At 42.4% G+C, this 16,112-nt stretch overlaps 1 protein-coding gene across 3 annotated transcripts in view; it reads left to right on the forward strand.

The window, feature by feature from the left end:
* Window positions 1-16,112, forward strand: part of FAM53B (family with sequence similarity 53 member B) — a 128,173-nt gene that overhangs the window by 724 nt on the left and 111,337 nt on the right. For 2 of the 3 annotated variants that reach the window (XM_059899517.1, XM_059899521.1), the window contains exon 1: window positions 13,343-13,602. The exons of the other annotated variant lie outside the window; for it this stretch is intronic. The gene's annotated coding sequence lies outside the window, so the exon portion shown is untranslated. Of the gene's footprint in view, window positions 1-13,342; window positions 13,603-16,112 lie in introns of those variants that run through there. 3 annotated transcript variants of the gene reach the window in all.

Here is a 16,112-nt window from a genome sequence, read left to right on the forward strand (position 1 = left end):
TTTCTACATATCAGATAGCTAGTACAAGATAGAGCCAGGATTCTTCTCTGGGTCTGACTCTAAAACCTGTTCTCTTCCCCTAGCGTATTCGCCTCCCAGGTCTAAGTCTCTGCCTTTACGGCATTTACAGTTCAGTTGGGGAACTAGGACTCGTACGTCGAAAATTCTGTTAGAGAAGTTGGGCAGTTATTTTTAGGAGATCTGCAGCTCCCTGTTAGTGACTGTTGATCAGTGGACTGTGAGGATAGTGAGTCATCCTTCATTACTTTTCACCATTTCCCTATTTGTCTTAAAAGACTTGTGTCATCAAGAACTGAGCTGTGTCATTCCTCTGTGAGAGGTGGTGTAAGTTTTATATATATACACCCTCAGGGATACAGGGACAAATATGTTCTAGTTAGGGGCTGATTAGCAAGAGGAACAGTTTATTTATGAACGTTTTTGAAGAGATAAGTTTTATTAATCCTTAGTGCCATTTTGTATTGGGGCTAATAGTTTAATATTGGAGTCACAATATGAGTTTTTAAAAAGTGATAATAATTTTTATGATTTTCAGCTTTGGGGGCTTGTTGGGTTACAAAACAAACAGAATTTTTGTTTGTTTGGCAAATGTTATTCCAGTACTGAGCGAGTCTAGCATTACACCCTTTTTCTTTTCATTTTTGTTACGGGGAGGGCTTGGGGGACGGGGAGGAGAAGGGTGGTTTGATTTAGATCAACATTAATCAACCATTAAGATTACCGTCTGCCTTGCACAAGATAACTGAAGACATTTACATAAACTTTCAACACAAATAACATTTTTGGAAAAGCTTTAATTTTTAACATGTAAAAAGTGAGAAATTACTTTAAAATATCTGTGATTTAAACGTGTAAAATTGTGTTGATTTTATAAACTAGACATGGGATCTTAAACCATAGAATCAGTGTTTTATAATTTATTGAGATCTTGTCTTTGTTGTTTTTCACATTAATATTTCTTGATTTTAAATATGTAATAGTATATAAGTACTTTTTTAGACTTCTGAGTTGTTACGTATATGCTATTTTAAAGCATCGATGGAACAAAATAGGCCTTCTGTGCAACCAGATTGAGACATTGGGTTGGATTCACTGATAGCTTGGAGGGGGCCTTTGTTGAAAAGCTCCTTGAGTCACTATTGTGGGGGGTATGTGTGTTCCACTTGCAAAAATGTAGGACATTTGGGGGGGAATCATGGAGCTGTTGATACGGTTAGGAAAAGGGAGTTGTCATCTCTTCTTATCAGTTTAATCCTGCTGGAAATCAGCCTCTCAGAGATTGAAATCAGAACAAATGGAAGGTCCAAAAATGCTAACAATAAATTATTAGTAATTTCAAGTAATACCACACTTTAAAAACCAGGCCAGTTAATGTCCCCAAGTTACTGAAACAAGTCATAAATACATTATTATTAAACTTAGTTTTGTTAGGTCATATGAATATGTGGGTAACTGTGAAAGAAATTATGCAGTTATAAAAGGGAGCAGTAAGTTATGTAGTGAATGCTGTTTTATTTGGATAAGAAGTTGGAATTTAATTTTATTACATCAAAAGACACCCTTATTTTGAGGAAACTTGTTTGAAATGCAAACGAGACTTCTCTGTGGAGCCTGCACAGAATTGTTGCTTTTCATGATGATGTTATTGCTGCATAACAGGCCACTTCTGTGTGTATAGGAAGTGTGTGTGCAAGTCCAAAGGGATTGGAGGCCTGAATGGGTGCGTTACACCAATTAACAAATAGAAAGTTTTCAGAACATTTTGTTTCAAGCCAGGTGCACAAGTTCGAGTTGCTTTTTGGGACTGGCATTTATGTATTTGAGAATCAAACCTGACACTACTCTTGGCAGCTTGACTAAAGCCATTTTACAATAAGTACAAACTGTCCTTGAATGATTTTTTCCCTTTGTAGTAGCAACGAGTTTGCCTTTCTTCATCTGTGATTATGTGTGCAATTTTCTGGCTATTTTGGGGGAGGAAGGGAGGTAAACATATATGAAAGATTTTTATTTTTGGTATGAATAATGTGTTTCAGTTCACTTATTATTTATTTTTAAATTTCCATGATACTGTAATGCATTACTATATGTTGACCTTCATTCACGTTCATCCAGAGTATAATAGAAACCTTAAAGAACCTATATGAGTAATTAAGTTTTATATGGCTTTGAAATAATTTTTCTTAAATTAATATGCAAAGAAATAGAGTATCCCTGCCTATGTGAATAGACTTTGATTTATGTTCTCTTAAATAATTTTATTTTATATATTTGTGTGTGTGTGTGTGTGTGTGTGTGTCTGGTAGCCTACAATGAAAATATATGTAAATGTGAAAAATTAGTTGCTTTCCAGATCAGCATTCTACCACTGTGAGGAGACCTGGGTTTGATTTCCTATTTTTTGCACTGTGAGCTAGAATGTATGTGCTCCAGAGACAGCCTCCTGCTTTGAGAGCAAGAGACCAAATGTCTTGTGTTCGCTGTAGTAACCTCTTTAGTTCATTGTGTGTGTGTGTGTCGGGCGGAGGGGGGGGGGGTGTTGATGGGGTCTGAAAGGAGTCTTGTCTAGTACACTTCACTGGAAGGAGGCTGCCTATGACCTAGAGTTTGACTGTGGGAGATGAGGAGCGTGGTAGGTTGAAGGACAATTGCATAGTGGGAGAAAAATTAGGAAACCCTGTCATTTCTCTTAGCTAGGCAGAAAACAGAGATGTCCTTAAAGAAGGGGGAGCACATGAGCATGTTTTATTAACAGTTAATGGAAGAAAATTAATGCTAATTTATTCTTCATACATACCATGCAATTTGTTAGAAAAGTAAAAGAATAGTTTGAAATTCTTTGGTCAATTGATGGATTCCTATGTTAGTGGCATAGAAATGAAACTCAACATTAAGCAGACAAATACCCAAGCCCACGGGCTACATAAATGCTGAATAAAACCAGCTCTACAATGGAACTCTGAAAAGGAAGGGGTAAGAAGCCTAATGAATGATTGAATATGACCTTAGCAAAATCCCTGGAGTGTTGTTGAAAGATCATTCATTTCCAGCTTAGATGTCAAGATGGGCTCCAGTAACCAGAAGAAAAAAGAGAGCTTGAGTCGGTACTTACTGAGTTTTAAAAATCTTTACAACACAGTGCATTAGACTAATCATTAAAAGAGCTTCTCTAACAGCTCAGCATTTTGAGCTGTCACTGTACGGACCTGTGGTTTAGGCCCAGGGAAACCAAATTAAAAAGATAGGAATAATTCTCAAGACATGAATGTATCAGTATCCTGCTTTTATGGAGTAGAACTTCAAAAACTGGGATGTAGAGGCTGGCAGAATGCACTTTTGTCATGCTGATACCATTGTAAGAAAGACTTACAACCAAGAGATCAATTGTGCCTTAAAGTATTTGCAAATTACTTGCCTAGTTTATTGGAGGAAGATATAAAAAACCAAATCTACTTTTTTCATTTTTAAGTGACCCTTCCTGAAGAAATGATAAATTCTTCTATATTATATTTTTAAATATGTATTGTTATTACTGCATCAGGAAATGGTAAGTGTGTGAGTGAGTGAGCTTTATTGTGCATGCTATCCAGAAGCTTTTTAAGAAAAGCAAATCTAACGTACTTGTTTTCCCAAATACCTAAAAATTTACACATGAGCCAGCAATTAGCATATTCTGGATATTATCTGAGGAGCTTAGAAAGAAATAATGAAATACTCTGAATAAGGGGACCATGAAGTGTATTTATCACTCTTCATTAACATAGTTACAGATGAAGCAGTTTATCATTATGTGATCACAGCAGAATAGAAGTGCTATTGGAATAGTTGTAGTTCCCTTGCTATTGCCTTCCTTGCTGCTTCAAAGATGAGGGAGTAGTCAGGATGAAGAGGCTAAATGCAGAAGAGAGTGGGTGCTGCCAGTTCGCATTTTTCTCCTAACCCCTCCTCTAATATGAAAATGTCAGTCCTTTGTTCCCATCTAATTTTAGTACATCCTGGCTAAAAAAATGTTAGGATGATTTCCAGCCATGGAACTTGGAGGGGTGGGGTGGGAGAGGGGAAGAGTAGAGGAAAGAGCAGTTTACATTCCATATCCGTCTGCCTTTCTGTGACAGCATCTAGCCCCTACTCTGTTGATTTTCGTGGTGAAATAAATTTAGATGCACTGGAGCAGCACTAATTAGGTTTTCCTTCCATGTCCTTAACAAGAAGTCTAGTTGGAGTCTGAATGGGGAAAATCATAATGTGGTATTTAATAAAACATACTGGGCTGAATTAAAGAGCTGTTTGCAAGTTTTGGAAGAAAGGCCTGAAATTGTGAGTGAAAACTACACGTTGTGTGATTTATAAATAGAACCTTTGTGATTCAGTGAAACCGCTTTTATGCTATATCTTGAATGAGAATAATATTTGTTGATTTTTGAGAATCAGTCATAAGCAAGTCAGAGCTATTTATTCCCTCTGGAATATACTCCATAATATATTCCATATACTGAACCTCACTGTGAAATAAGCCTCACCTTTCCAAAAGTTTGTTCATTTTAGTGAGCTAAGGTTTCCTCGTGGAATCTTTATATGATAAAGACATTACATAGCCAGAATTGAGAGATCATTTTGTTAAGTCCAGTTGATTAATGACTTAATTTGCAACAAGTGCAGTATCAGATTATTTTCTGAACTTGAAATTTATTTTGGTTTTTTTCATTTTATAGTACCAGATAATTTGTCTTTAAAATCTGTTAATAGAATAAATATCAGAGAGAAGTGATTTTTTTTTAAATATTAAATTTTGGAGAAAAAAAATGATTGGAACCTAGGCAAGTCACTTTCCTTTTCTGGGCTTCAGTTTTTCTCTCTGTGAAACAAGGGTGTTGAGTAGGTGATATTTAAAGTTCTTTTCTACCCCCGTATTAGTCAGCTTGGGCTGCCATTGGCTCGGTGGCTCAAACAGAAATTTATTTTTCATAGTCTGAAGACTGGGAATTCCAAGTTCAAGGTGCTGACGAGGTAGGTTTCATTCTGAGGTCTCTTCTCTTGGCTTGTAGGCAGATGGATGCCATCTCCCTATATGTTCACATGTTCTCTTTGTGCATGCTTGTGGGGAGAGAGTCAGCAAACTCCCTGTTATCTCTTGTAAGGCTCTTGAGTGTCTCTTATAAGGGCACTAATCCCATCATGAGGGCCCCACCCTCATGACTTCATCTAATCCTAATTACTTCCCAAAGGCCCTATCTCTAAATACTATTTCTTTGGGTGCTAGGGCTTCAACATAAATTTCTAAGGGGCACATTCAGTCCATAATAACTGCTGAAATTGATCTGAGGTTTAGAGAAAGCTCACAAAATAGATTTCCACTATACATGGGGTGTTTAAATACTCCATTAGTTAAATATCAATTGTTAGGTCACTTTCTGATTCTTTTAAACCAAACTATCTATTCATGTATATGAAAAAATGTGTGTACATATAATAAAACATTAGACACAATCACATGATTGTTTTTCAGTCTAAAAATGTCATTGTGCATTCATTGGTAAACTTTAGGTTTGAGTATTGATTGCCTCCGATATATGTTTGATAATTCAGTTTGTATTCATTTGACCACAGAGCTGTTTTATCTGAGAAACTCAGAAATTTACATCTAATTTTTTAGTCCCACCTTAATTTTATATAAAATTATGATAACCTGAAGAATCTCCCTAATTTGATTCTTCCCTACCCCAGACACAGACACCACTACGCACTCACCGATGACCTTATTTACCGCTTGAAAGGCCCATGGCTTTGAGATTTCTACCTTCTCATGCTATACAGAGTGTAGTACATGGGTCTTTCCTTCTTATGCCTTCTACCTCTTTGGGCTACTGTCAATCTGTCCTAAAACTGCTTACCCCCTCAATGAAATTGAAGTATCAATATTTTAAACGTTCTGGCAAAGTGCCTAATGTATAGTAGATACTTATTTCAAGTTGGTTTCCCTTTAGTACATTTCTTTGAAGCAGTTTGATATAGTGGAGAGATAAGCAGTTGTGTAGACTCTACATAATAGGGTTGTGAATATTAAATGAGAAAAATAAATGTAAATCATCTTAGCATGATTCTTAGCACACACCAGTGCCAAATAAATATTCTTTTCTCCAAGGAAACCTTCCCATCGGAGCCAATATATTGAATTGTTCAGGATTTTAACCCTCAGTGCCACTGAGTTTAATGTATTCAGTCCCATTGTAAGGCATTTGTATTCCAGGAGCGATTAGATGAGTGAAGAGAGGCGAATGAGTGGTAGATAAGTAAGAGGGAAGGTTTGGAATAGGTGGACCTTTCAGAATGTCTTAAGAAATCATACTGTATAGCTGCTGTTTCTTTAGTCTCTAGATAGGGCTGATGCTGAAAGCATCTTTTTATTTAGTGAAGGAATGAAGGCTAGATATCCTAATTCTGGATTTTCAGGAAATGTCCTTTATGATGTGTTTCAGCAGACTCTAAGAATACCCCTCAGGTTTAAGATCATTATCTGTTTTAGAGGTAGTTATTTAGTAATAAACATAGGTATGATGGGGAAAATGTTAATGTGGATGCATTTGAATTGAAAACAAATGGTCAAGGACAGGGTGCACCTTCCTTCTTAGGTCTGAACACCAAGGCATTGTTTCCAGTGACAACTAACAAGGGACCTGAGAACAGATCCCCCAAATGACCATGCCTCAGGTTTACTGAGTTGTTGAGTTGGGTTTGGGTTTTTTACTATGCATTTAGGAAGCTGTGGGCTAAGATTTTTATCATTGATTTCCACCTTGCATCATCTAGATTTGATTTCTTTGATCAGTGAGTCATGTTTGTTTTCCTTGCTGTAAGTTGAGTTAACAGTACCATTCACAGTGGCATTTTAAAGTTTGATGTTGGGCAATCCTTTAAGTAGTTTATCTGATTTGACCTTGGTTTATGTTGGAACTGACAGTATGGTATGTAAAGTACAGTGAATCAGTTGTTTATGCTAGTGTAGAAAACACTTGGTTTTCAGATTTGTTTATTTATTTAACCTTTTTATTGGTGGTTAAATGAATATCTCAATGCTTAGAGTGCTTACTATTACTACAGAAATGCTGGCCAGAACAGTGTCACTTTCTCTAGTTAACCTCAAAGAGTTTAAGTCTTTGAACCATTTAAAAAAAGTTCTACAGAGATGAGGTCAATGTGATATGATGTACGTCATCAGGATAGAACATAAAGCTTCGCTACTTTATTATTTTTTTAAATAAATATTTATTTATTTATTTTTGGCTGCATTGGGTCTTTGTTGCTGTGCGCGGGCTTTCTCTAGTTGCGGTGAGCAGGGGGTACTCTTCGTTGCGGTGTGCAGGCTTCTCATTGCGGTGGCTTCTCTCGTTGCAGAGCACGGGCTCTAGGCGTGCAGGCTTCAGTAGTTGTGGCACGTGGGCTCAGTAGTTGTGGCTCGCGGGCTCTAGAGCTCAGGCTCAGTAGTTGTGGCGCAGAGGCTTAGTTTCTTCACGGCATGTGGGATCTTCCTGGACCAGGGATCAAACCCACGTCCCCTGCATTGGCAGGCGGATTCTTAACCACTGTGCCACCAGGGAAGCCCAAAGCTTCGCTACCTTTAATTAGGTAGTTTAACATTACAAGGGTTGAATAACTTGTTTTTTTAAAAAAATTATTTATTTGGCTGTGTCAGGTCTTAGTTGCAGCACATGGGATCTTCACTGAGGCAGGCGGGATCTTCGTTGCGGTGCGCGGGCTTCTCTCTAGTTGTGGCGTGCGGGCTCCAGAGCGCGCGGGCTCAGTAGTTGCAGTGCATGGGCTGTCTACTTGCGGCACGCGGGCTTAGTTGCCCCGCGGCCCCATGGCATATGGGGTCTCAGTTCCCCGACCAGGGATCGAACCCACATGCCCTGCATTGGAAGGTGGATTCTTAACCACTGGACCACCAGGAAAGTCCCTGAATAACTTGGTTTTGATCAAAGTGTTTCTTGTTTTGTTTCTATGTGAAAATTAAAAGATGTAAAGTAGTATTTAAAATAGCATGCTAGCTTCTCATTCATATCAATTCTTTTGTTTCAGGTCAGCTGCAGGTTATGCTAGGACAAAATAGGCAAGGCTGGTCCCTCTTACAAACAGTAATGGGTATGATAAAACAGAATATCTTTGCTTTTGGTTATTATAGAAGAGTGAAGAAATTCACACGCTAATGTAATATGTGGGGCAAATGTTCTTTTCATACTGCTCCCAGGGATGTTCTACCATTGGAGCCAGAGACTAATTTTTTTTCTTGATATTTTAAATCCAAAGGATTCAGTCTTCAGATTGGGTATTTAAACTCTATGAAATCACAAGCTGTATCTTTCAGTTTCCTCTTAACTAATGAAAATGAAATTCACTCATTTTCATTTTTCTGGGTAATAGGCAGGATAGCAGTAGCTTTGAGCATATCACTAGGGATGAGTTCAAAATAGATTTTTCTTGAGGCAGTGACTTATATGGCAGATAGTTGATAGAAAAATTAAGTTAAATTTTGGGGTTAATATCTCAAATACTAAATCTGAATTCCACTAAAGAATATATGAGAAGGGACTTCCCTGGTGGTGCAGTGGTTAAGAATCCGCCTGCTAGTGCAGGGGACATGGGTTTGATCCCTGGTCTGGGAAGATCCCACATGCTGTGGAGCAACTAAGCCCGGGTGCCACAACTACTGAGCCTGCGTTCTAGAGCCCGCGAGCCACAACTACTGAGCCCACATGCCACAACTACTGAAGCCCGCGCGCCTAGAGCCCGTGCTCCGCAACAAGAGAAGCCACCGCAATGAGAAGCCTGCGCACCGCAATGAAGAGTAGCTCCCGCTCGCCGCAACTAGAGAAAGCCCGCATGCAGCAACAAAGACACAACGCAGCCAAAAAAAAAAGAATATATGAGAAAAAAAAATCGTTTGAAGATGATAACATAAACATTTAGTCTGAGTGTGCTGTTGAAATATTTTCTATATTAAATTCAATGTACAGCAGTATGAAAATGCTGTAACTTGTTTTTAGCTGTGTTTTTGGTGGAGTAACTGAGGCAAACTAGGTTATAGGTGACTAACCATGCTGTAGTGATACTAGTTAGATACTAGTTAGATCAGCTAAGATCATAAATAGATCAGGGAAAGGCCAGGAATTGATTATGCTTTTGAATCTTAGTATTAAAATAGTAAAAATAGGTTTGGGAAGTTTTACATATGTCAGTAACTTTGAATATAGATTTACTTTGTTATATTTATTTTTGCTTATTTCCCATGCATAAACTTTTCCGTGTCTCGTTTTTCATGCTTGAGTTTTCTTTTAGCACATAACACTAATAGCTACTATTAACTTTGCAAAGAAAAAATAATATCAAATTGAAATAAGTTTTAACTGTTGCTCTGTTCTTTTTAGCTTACTTTACTCAGAGCTCTTCCATCCAGTGAGTTGCAAGCGTGACATTTGCTGTGTTTTCAGCACCTGCCAACTTGGAAACCAGGGTTTGTGCTCAGGACTTAGGCTTACAACCCACACTTTGTGGTGCACAATGCCGTCCCAGCTGGCATGCTTCTTACCTCAATGGTGCTAGACGTTCGGTTACAAAGCTGTGCAGATTCACATGCGCTGATTTCAATAGGCATTCCCCTTCAAGCTGCTTTCAACTCTCATTTTGTATCAAAGGAGTTAGATTGGTATCATTAAATTCACTGCTGTGCTTATTTTTCAATGAAAATAAATTCATTTTATTTATCTCTTGAATCAAAAAATAACTGTCTTCAAGAACCAAAGTACCTCTTAAAAAAGGTGTGTATCTATAGATATAGGAGATAGATTTATAGATCTATATCTATATATCTATATCTATATGAGATTCCAGCCAGGGCTGTAACTCATTTTCATTAGTGGAAAGGTTTCAGAACAAAAGACAAAAAGAATAGAAAGGAAAGAACAGAAGGATTAGTGTGTCATAACATGCTTATGTAGGTAGGGCTGTTAGTTGTAGCTGGACCATAGGTGTGGGAACAATTATAGAACTTATTTTTCTGAATAAGCTGCATAAGAAAATTGCCCCCATAGTAGGTTCAGATTTTTGGCTTCCATCAATAACCAAAAAGTTTCCATAGTTTTAAAAGAAGTGTATTTCGCTAACTTGTTTTCAGTAGCCAATCCCTTTGAAAATGTTTCAGGTGGACTTGGTGATGTCTATCTTCCCATTATCTATTATAAGCAATTTTAAAGGTTCTCCTTTAAAAAAGATCTTTTCAAATGTAGAAAGGACAGTGTGAAATGTGAATGACTGGCTTTTAATACAGCAGTTGTGACAAAGAGGCAGTGGCTTTTGGAAGCTGAATAAAGGGGTTAATGCACATGCATCTGCATACTGCTGTTGGGTCCAATGTATATATAACACGTTCAATGTCTGTTTCACTCACATTGTTAGTCTAAAAAGAATGTTATTCTCAGAGACAAGCCAGTTTATCATTTTTTAGTGGTGAGCTCTTTTTACAATCATAGGTACAGATACATTTGATGGGAGAAACTGAGCAATACTGACTGGTACTTCCTCAAACTTCAAAGCTCAGCCCCTTGTTGTTTGAACATCATATTTATCTGGTTCTGAAGGCACAAAAATAAAACACCCACTAACTACCAAGGACATTTCTTAGTGCATGTCAAAACCCAATCTTTACCCTCCTCTGCACAAATGTGCTTAGGTGAATACTTTTATTAGCTTGCTGATACAAGTTATAGTTGGTTACACCCTTTCTTAATAAAATATACTCTTATTGTCTCCTGTTGCTTAAGAGCTTTAAACTTGGAATGGGGGAACCACCTAGTATAGAATGCTACTCAGTTTGTATCTCCTAGGCAGTGTTGAGTGGACATATCACACATACCATACACACAGGCATTCCTTCTTTTGGAAGTTCTGCTTTGCGGGGAGCCAGGAGCCAGAAGAGCCAGTATTGCTGTGCTTTCTCGCTAGGTTCCATATATTGGTCTTGGAGTGAGACTGTATGTAATCCCTAGGCTGTTCTATGGCTTAACCAGGTTAGTGTTGGTTGATGATAATGGAAAAGTTACAGGTGATCATTTTTGGATTATTTATATATTTATTCCTAAATTGGCCTATGAATTTGCATATTGGTGTCTTGTTGTGCTCTAAATCTGGTTTTGATTTGGTTTTGACCTTTGAGGACTGAACAAAGGTAGACAGCTTAGCCCCCCCCTTCCTCTGACTGCAGTTTACATTGTTTTAAGTCCAGGGTTTGACTGAGTTTATATTTACTCTTTTGAATTGAGCAACTCTAATATACAAACTTTTGGGTAGGATTTTTTATAATAAAGAACTATGTAGTATAGCTGTAAAAAGTGGTGTGTGTTATATCTATAGGACTTTATTACATGATGTGGGAAGGCCCATAGTATGGAAGGTTAGTGGCACAGGCCTTAATGTATATTTTTAGTCTTTGGACATTCAAATTAAGTATATGAGAAATAGCTATTCACTGGTTAGTAGCAGAACTCTTGAAGCAGATAGTTTAGTTCTCTACACTTTTAAGAAAGCCTCAGAACCAGAAAAACAGGCTGCTTTAGGTTAGAAAGGAGGCGGTACAGCAAAGGAGCTTGCCATAACCACAGTCCTTGGAGTTTTGTGAGACTAAAATCATCCTGAAAGCAACAAGAATAATGGTTGCAATAATTGTTTCCAGGCTTGGGACCCCTGAATTTTGTTTTTTATGTTGACCCGATGAACTAGTAATTGCAGGAATAAACTGAATGCTTACCAGCAGGAGTCACTCTAGGCCTCCTAATAAAAAGTAAATTAAACTATATCCTTAAAGCTCTCGAAGGCTGAGGTGACGCTGTGATAAGATGGCATTAGGCCAGTGTAGCAGCATTCTCAAATTATCCCTTATGCCTTTCTTTGTTCAATCTAGGAAGACTTGGTTCTTGCTCCTTTCAGAATTGGCCCTTGATAAATTTTTTTAAAGCAGTGTTTATGGATAAGGATATCCGTACCTTAGTGTTCTGCATATTATCTCATCTTGGCTTTCTTAGGACGAAGTGATTACACCCCACATCGCCTACTTGAGTGCATACTCACATCCTCTCCTGGTTGTTATCCATCCTACAGTAGAGACCACTAGAGTTAGCTGTAGTTAGTGTGAAAGGAGACGTGAGCTCGTGGTTTTCTGAAAAAGAATGGGTCCAGTGTGATGAGAAACTGAAATATTTTAGCAATAGCCATGAAATATAATAGTTTCCCAAGTGTACACAAGCTCAAGAAGTTAATTGTTCATTTATGTTTGATGCTGGGATTGAAACATTGGATTAAAACCAATTAAATGTTCCTAGAAGCAGCAGAAAAAGTTTCCTGATTTATGAATAGAACCATTCAGATGGTGCAGACACAATCCATGTAAAGTAATGAGGTGTTTTGTTTTTTTGGCAAAGGAGAACACAAAACAGGCATAGGGAGTTCTTTTCAAAAACCTTCTCTTTAAAAAATCTCTTTTTGGATAAAAGGTTAATAAAATAACATAAACCAGTAGGAAGGAGTAATGGGAAATCTAGGGCTTCACTTCACAAGGAAAACAATCCCCCTCCCCCAGGTGAGCAGCACAATGAAAATACTCTGCTTATTCTATCAGGGCTACATTCCTGAACTTAAGTCAACATCCTAAGTTACAGAACTAAACATGCTCTGCTTCTGCTTAGCAACCACAAATCCTTCCTTCACCAGTTGCATGTATTTTGGATGTGGCTTCTGAAGTACACATTCCTTTATTTCGATCAGCACCCCGAGTTAGGAAAGTAGCGATTTATCTTCCGAAAGTGTGACAACACTAACACGGTCCCCCTCCCCTACCGCCCAGCACGCCCCTGAAATCGTTTCCTTAAAACCTCAAAAACCCAACAACCCGGAAGCTGGACGTCTTAAGTCCACGCGGCCCGGGGTTTTCATCCCGGCTCGTGCGGGGGGCGGGGGGAGACGGCCCCGGGGTCTCTGGCTCGGGGCCCGGGCAGCCGTGGTGGTGGCGGCGGCGCGGCCGGGGGCCGGGGCCACTTCCCGCGTTCCGGGGCCTTGCGGGCGCGAGCTCGGCGAGCGGCGCGCGGCTCGGCTCGCAGGACGCCCTTTAGCCCTGCCGGCGGCGCGCCGCGACCCCCCCACTCCCCGCCCACCGGCGGCTGCGCGCACTGCACACTCGCCCGCCGCCGCACGCTGCCCGGCTCCTGCACGCCGCCGCCGCCGCCGCCGCGCTGAGCGCCCGGGCCCGCGACGCCGCCCGCAGAGCGCCGGACCCAGCGACACGCAGCCGCGGTCGGGCTGCCCCGCGGCGGCGGCGGGCGCGGGCGGCCTGGCCGGGGCCGGTTAAAGGGACGAGTTGCAAACAGTTCAGGAAGTGACAAGTCGATTTCCTCCTCCCTGGGAGCCGCTCGGTACAAAGCGCTCGGCGCCGGCAGGAGAGCGTGCGCGCGGCGGACCAGCCGCGGGCAGCCTGGACGACTTGGCGAGCGCCGGCGGCAACGGCGCGGGGTCCGCTCTCGGAGCGTCCCGCCGCGCACAGTAAGCGACCCCGGGCTGGGCGGCGGCGTTGGCGACCGGGGGGCTGGTCCCGAGCGGAGGTCCCTGCCGTGTGCGCCCCAGCCGCCGGCTGTAGGGAGCCCGGCTCGCGTGTGTGCTGGTCTTGACCTTTTTTATTTTTATTTTTATGTTGCTGATTTCCTTTTTGTCCGCCTTGTTTCGCGTTGGGTCGGGTGGTTTCTCGGGGCGCTGAGTGTCGCCGCTGGTGCATGCGTGAGACTTGTCAGAGCGCAGCCAGGGGAACGAGCCAGCCCGGCCCCTGCGGAAAAGTCTGCGCTTCCCGGGGCGGGCGCGGGGACTGCTGCGCCCGGGGGTGTCCTCCTCTCCACGTCTCAACTTGAGCCCTGGCTGCGGCAGCGGCGAAGGCGCCGAGCCCCGGGACCCGGGCGTCCCCGCTCACCCCGGAGTTCCCGCATCGTTTGCAGACAACTCTTTTGTTCGCGGAAGTTTGCGTCCGCCACCCCGGGATGCGGGCACGCAGCGGCGGGCTCCCCGGCGGCTGGACCGGCCGGGGAGGTCACGTAGGGGGTGAGAGGGCGTTCTGTCCCGGGCAGGGGAAGCCCCCGGGGTCGCCGCGGCGAGGACTTGCGGAAAGGGGGCAGGGGGGCCGTGCCGGCGTGGCTTTTGCACATGGCGAGAAGGGCCGTCCGGCACGGGCACACGGGTCGAGTCACATTTTTGCCAGTCCTTGATTTCCAAGCCCGTGGGAGTCGTCTTCGCCGCTCGGGCTTTCTCTTGGTGGGGCGGGGACGAAGAAGGGGAGGACGCCCAGAGTCCCGGGGAGGGCCCTCGGTTTGCATTGCCCCAAATGTATCCTCCGGCACCCCCCGGTTCCCTACCCCCGCCCGCAGACTTGGGGAACAATGCTCGTGGCTCGGGACAAGGCGGCGGAGCACCAGCGAGTCTCGAGAGCCGGTTTGCTCGCGTCCCTCGCCCCCGGACGCCCCCTGAAGCCAGGCTGCCTCCATCTGACCGCCCTGGTTCATTAACACGTACTGTACTTCGTACGATGGTGAACAAAGAACAGCTCTTTGCGGCATTTGATGAATGGGATTCTGCCTCCTATAGGCCACACTCCGAGTCTTCCATTCGTTACAGCATCCGGACTCGGTGGTGTTGGGCAAGTGGCCCCCGCGGTGGGCTGCATTCCGGGCCCCGGACTTGGGCAGGGCATTTGTGCCGATGCCGCCTCCGCCACGCTCGTCTTGCCGGAGCGGGTGCAGACGGAGCCAGGCTGACGGTTGTTCAACAGGAACAAATGTTTGTTGAATTGTTGCGTGGTGTAGACAAGGGACTGTTTTCTATTGACTGCTGCAGGAGTTGGAATGGCATTGTTTATTGGCCTGGGAAGCCAGGCAAGCGTCTTGTGCTGCTTACAACATATTAGCAGACTTCCAAATGACATACTAGCATATGTGTTCCCAGCAGTTCCCACCGGCTGGAAGGGGATCCCTCCTTGCTCCAGATCCTGGACTCTGGGTTAAAATATGCCATCAGGTTTGAGGACTTGGAAAGGAATGGAGTTAGTAGACTGGGTGAAACTCACTGTTCGTGACTTCGCCAGGTTTTGGTTTCATTTTAATTTATCCACTTAACAGTAACTTGTCTCAGTTACAGTTTTGATACTGAATTGCAGATCTGTAGTGTGGTTTTTTTTTTCCCCCCCTTTTTCCTTAGCTATGGACAACTAGATAAACAGAAAACAGCTTCTTGTCCCAGTTGATAGGCTCATGTTAGTGGGAGAAGGTTTGGGTCTTAAGTTCAGGATTGGTAGCCCTTGACGTTGTGTCTGTACTTGGCAAGGGTCTGGATGCTGCCAGCCATGGTACAGACCTAGGAGGCTGCTGATCGCCTCCCAGGGTGCTGTTCCAGGCCAGAAAATGAAGGAGAGGCCTGCGGCAGGTCTGTTTCTTTCTCCCAAATGCCCCTCCAGAGAACAAGGTGGTTTTAAGACCAGTTCAAATAATTTTGCCCAAGGACTTCTTTTCCCCCTGAGAAGGTGATTATTGCTGTGCAATCGTTTTAACATCGAAGACAAGTTTTAAATAAAAGCTAGCAGTATAGTTGCTACAGAAGTGGCCTTGAATGTTCTAAGGCTGGCAGGACAAATAGAGCACTCCACTGTTTTGATTGATGATAATTTTTAGTCAGTTTCTCCCTTCTGCTTTGAACTTAGGGTATGTTGCGTGTAGTAGCATTTTGGAAGTTCATAAAATTTTTTGAGGAAGAAGAGCTTTGAGATACCTTCTTGTAATCATGGTGGCTACACTTAACTGACATTTTATAGGAAGCCCTGTTGTTATTTCTTAGGCTCTTTCCCACCACTCCTTTTAGCCTTTATTCCCCTGCTGATTCCTTCACCATTGCCCGGCCTCTCCATCTCCCTGGTTCTGTAGGGGCCTAGTGGGCTGGGTGTCCTTTAAGTGGGTTCAGGGAGCAGGCGCCTGACCCATGATCGAAGCTCAGGAAAGGCCAGCCAGCTCTCCTCCCCT

Source organism: Balaenoptera ricei, chromosome 16 (genome assembly GCF_028023285.1).
Source record: "Balaenoptera ricei isolate mBalRic1 chromosome 16, mBalRic1.hap2, whole genome shotgun sequence".
NCBI lineage: Eukaryota > Metazoa > Chordata > Mammalia > Artiodactyla > Balaenopteridae > Balaenoptera > Balaenoptera ricei.